Raw genomic sequence first — 4959 nt, forward strand, 5'->3', positions numbered from 1 at the left:
TTCACGCTACTGTCGATCGGCACCGCGGCTGCGACGATGAGTCTTCTTGCCGCCCCCTAATCGCCTTTGCCCGCGCGCTCGTCCTCTCGACCGTCGCTTCTTTCGAACCGACCACGAAACGCCCGCCGTCGTCTCCTCTGCTCTCTCGCTCCGACGATAATTTCGAGCCGCGGGGAACCCCCCACCCCTCGGCCCTATTCGTGTGTAGACTTATCGGCCTATTCGTCGCGAGGGGCCCACGGTTTTCGCGGGACTACGCGACGGCTGTTTATTTTTCCTTTTGGTACCAGTGTTTGATTCCACGACCCATATACCGTCTTCCTCAGGATTATTTTCGTTGAAACGCAAAGGTGCTGTAAAGGAGCTACCCCTTTCGGGCCATTGATCCAGGAAGGGGTTAAAATTCCCCCTGAAAATAATTCTTAGGGTAGTAAAGGTGCATACTCTTGGTTGATTGTTTGGAGCACCTTTCCATTTTCTTAGGTAGATGGAACTGTTCCGTTGATATGTTATACAGGGTGGACTATCAAATATGGTCTGCTTAGATTATTCTACTGCTAGCTGTTCGATCGAACATATTTTTTGGGTGTTTAACAGCAGACGTTATGAATAGAACTAAGCAGGCGTTTGTTAACCGTTTACGCGAGTGTATTGCAGCTGAGGAAACCATTTTGAACATCGTTTTAATTAAAGTTAATGGTATGCTTTTAATATTCCTTTGATGTAGAAGAAAAATAATTATTCGTCTTGATGCTTGCCGAATTCGTCTCAGTGTCAGTTAAAAGATGGACGTAAAAAAAATGTAGATTTATCCATAAAAAAAAAACTGAAGGTAACTTTGAACACTTTGAAAAAAAGGGTTCACAAAAACTTTAGTACAATCATTTTAAAGCTTTCCATGAATCATGTTATAATAGCTGAAAAAAATTTCGATCTGATAACTAGCAGTAGAATAATCTAAGCTGATCACATTTCGTGGACCACCCTGTATAGGTTATCATGTAAATTCTTTTTGAAGTAAGTGAGGAGTAATCCATTCGTGAAAGCCTTGTGTACTCTGTATGAATTGCTGTCTGAAATGTTAGATTCTTCTTTTATATTCTACTTTTCACTTTTTAGAATACGAACAGAAGGGTTCCGTATACTTCAAGAATCTTAAATCATTCTGAAAAGGTGTAATCCGAAATTTTAGGTACCAGAAATTTAACTCTTCTTGTTGGCCATTGCATACAGTGTGGCTTTGTTTACCACAGGAGATCGAGAATATATTGTATATGAAATTACTTATATCTGTAGTTCTATTTCAGCGCGATTGGGGTCACACGGAGATAGTGCAAGGTCACGCGAGAGTAAAAGTTGTTTAAAACAATTACATAATACAATACGTCCGTGCATTTCCTCTAGAATAATACGGAATATACCAGCAAAGGTTACGCCGCATCTATTTTTATTCACAGTGAAGTTATCTGTTATCTGTAGTGCGTAATACAAACGTGTTGGCGTTGAGCGTTCGGCGTCGTTTGACTCAATTGCACCTTCTATCCATTCTAATGCCAAGGTCATCGTGTTACCAGTGTGTAATTTTCAATGCGCGATTTTTTTAAGACTTCAATTCTGCCGGTAATCAGGTTTTATCGGTAACCGCTGCAATTGGGCTTCAAGGTCGGTCCACGGTAGTCATCAAGTGCCCACATCGAACGATCTTATAGACTCGAACGATCCTCGGATCGAAGAATTTTAATCCCCTAATTCGACGCCTCCTCCAATCAGATTTTATTCCGCCGTCAGATTTATGAGCGTACATATATACATTCTTAGATTCTATTTTAATGTTTCATTTAGTCGTTCGCAGATTCAACTAAAATTCATTTTTTAGTGGATAGCTTCATACCTTTTAATGAGCTACAGAAGTACTCGTATCTAAACATTTGTGCACGGAAATAAACAACCTGGAGCTATATTTCATTTAAAATTCTTCCCCAAAAAGTCTGACCCGGTTTCCAAGCTTCCAAAAGTATATCACACTTTACGAACGTTCAAAAACACCCAGGCTCCCAGAGTACCCGGAACGCTCGAGCAGCCACGAAAATCATTGTTCCTCTTCCGCGTCGTTAGCGCGCTTCCGCGCCTCGTTGTCCCGCGACTAATTACACCGGCATCCTTACCTGTGCTCCTTTATTCAATCTCGACAATTTGTTTTATCGCGATTACTCGAGCGCGTGGTCGGGTCGCCGTGCTCATTTCTTCTCCAAATTGGATTACCATAAATTGTCGTAACTCTACAGAGAAGAAACATTCTTCCGACTTTATTAAAATCAGAATATGTTCCCTGGCTCTTTTCGGATTAAATTAAAAGCTTGTTAATCTAGAGAACGAAGAATTGTCATAATCAATGTGACCGTGATCCGCCAAGAAAAGTTCCGATCTTTCCGTTTTCCTCGATCCACGCGCGAGTCCGTTTCGTCGAATGGTGGCCAGACGCCGTCAGAATGGAAATGGACCTACATTCGTCGCGTACACTGTCTGGCGCGACCCTAGAACGTCCCGATAAATTGTCTCAGGAATTCTTAGCGCGGAATCCAGTCTCCCCCCCTCCTTGCCTCGTGCCCCTTTTTGCCGTGTGCCGGGGCAAAACGGGATCCAAGGCAGGAATTCCACGCGGGACACGGAAACACAGCATGGTTGTCCACCGTTGCACGTTGTAAATTGATCTTTATTACAAGAAATTACATGACTAATTTGTACATATAAAATATAAATATGGTACAAGTACTATGATACAGTAGACGCTTGTGTATGTTGTGTGTGTGTGTGTGTGTGTATGGTACGCTGTGTCCTGTATATTTTTGCGCAAAGTGTATGTCTCTCTGTGTGTGTATACGCTTCGTTCAGCGGGATTGCGGAGGTCGGTTATTCCTTAATCGATTAATTAACTATGCCGCTAGTACTCGTTTTAGTCGTTACTAATTTGTATTCACGGTAGACGGAGTGACGCGCGCTCTGCCCACGGCGACGCTTCCAACTCGAACGTAAGTGAAAACGTGGAAGGGCAAGGATCGTAGAAGACGAGGGAAAATTCAGAGGATTCGGTACGCTGTGAAACATCGGAATCGATCCGGGCGACGATGTAACTCGTCCCGGAGCTATGTTCTTCGTGTTATCTTCGGGCAACCGTAGGAACGTATCTCCGGGAGTTGGCCGTCAAGGAATAGAGGAGATCGTCGTTGCTACGAGTAGTTATATTACGAACTCGGAGTCGGTCGCAGGACGAGTCCCAGGGCTGAACTCAATGGAAAATATGATGGAGAAACGGTTAAACATCGCGAAGGACGATCGTTCGAAGAGTGAATATAACGTGGCGTGTGTCAAGAACAATTGCTTTGTTCCGCAACGGACCAACCACATCAGGAAACTTAGCTTGGATCGTTAGTTCCATTAGCTTCGAGGATCGGTTCTCTGGAGCTACGGATGGGGATTGGCGATCTTGCCCAGCTTACCAAACCGTACACGCGATTTCGCACGGTCCTGGCCCGCCGGTGTTAATCAGTCCGAATGCGATCGTGGTCCGCGAAATTAATCGAACCAGATCTCTCGAGGTTCACGTGGACCAATTTATTCAGAATTTACAGGCAACTCGGAACGGTATAAAAAGGAATTAAGCTCGTAGATTGGCAGTGCGAAATCAGCTGGCCAGGACTTGCGTTTCTATCGATCGCGACGATCAGACGATCGCGAGATCGATGGGTGTAAGTACGCCTTGAATACCTACGGTGACTGGTTTTCATCGATATCGATATACCGGCACTCCACGTTCCCCGCGTATCGGAACGCTGGAATCTCTCTATTTCTGCCGCGCATCACCGCCATTCCCGATTTATTTTCATCCCGTCTATTTTCATTCTCTTCGGCTCCTTTCCATCCCCCACCCAGTCCCACACCCACGTCTTCCTGATGCGTGAATTCTCACGTTTAAACCCGTGCACACGTACTCACTCACTCTTTCTCTCTCTTTCTCCCTCTTTGTCACCCTCTTTCTCCCTTTCGTTTCGATCGTCTGTCTCTCTCTTTCGGGTTTATACGTCGTATACACACTCGCTCGTACTCATCTCTTCCTCCACGACTATTGGAGTCCATCATTTCACCAGAGAGCTCTCTCGCGTACCGAACACGAACCATTTACGAATTATCGAATACGTTTACTATCGAAAAGTAATTCTCTACCTCGCGTGTCCTAACAGCCACACTCGCGTTACTTGCCATCTCGTTCATCATGTTCTCTCGTTTCTGTTTCTCTCACTCTCGCGCACGTTCTCGTATTCCCGTCGATGCTCGCTTATCCCCTTTCTCTCGTTATTCCTTTCTTTCTCTCCCCCTCTCTCACTCTAAGTGAATTACAGAGCCCTACGAAGTGCGGTAACTGCTGATAACGATTAAAGCTACGATAATATCTTAAATTAATGTGCGTGCATTTAAATACAATGGTTACGACGCGTTTCGCAAAACTCGTTTCACCTTCGTCCCTCCCCCCCCCTCCCGCCCCTTTTTGTAGTTTATCCTAGATTCTCGTTCTCTCGGAATTTTTTATTTGGCAGTCTGTCAACGGTTCGTGACAATGTCTCCCCGTGCTCGTACGTTCAACCATTAGTCCCTATATATTTCTTTATTCATCTACATTGGTTCGACGTACCGTATGTGTCTGTAAAATTCGACGGAGGCCCATAAAGAATCTCGTCTCCCCTTGAATTTCTCACCTCGTTGTACGTCGATCGAGGATCGAGATCGTTCAAGGCAGACGTATGATTGTACGCAATTTTTATTTTCCTATCATCGTTCCCTTCTCTTTATCCTCTGTCACCATTCGATCAAGAGACAAGCACGGCACATTTGGTATGGCTACTTCCCCATCTCGGTGTTGGTCATCGGGGGGGTTTATAAACACAGCAGACTATACATATATGT

Source organism: Dufourea novaeangliae, unplaced genomic scaffold (genome assembly GCF_001272555.1).
Source record: "Dufourea novaeangliae isolate 0120121106 unplaced genomic scaffold, ASM127255v1 scaffold109, whole genome shotgun sequence".
Lineage (NCBI taxonomy): Eukaryota > Metazoa > Arthropoda > Insecta > Hymenoptera > Halictidae > Dufourea > Dufourea novaeangliae.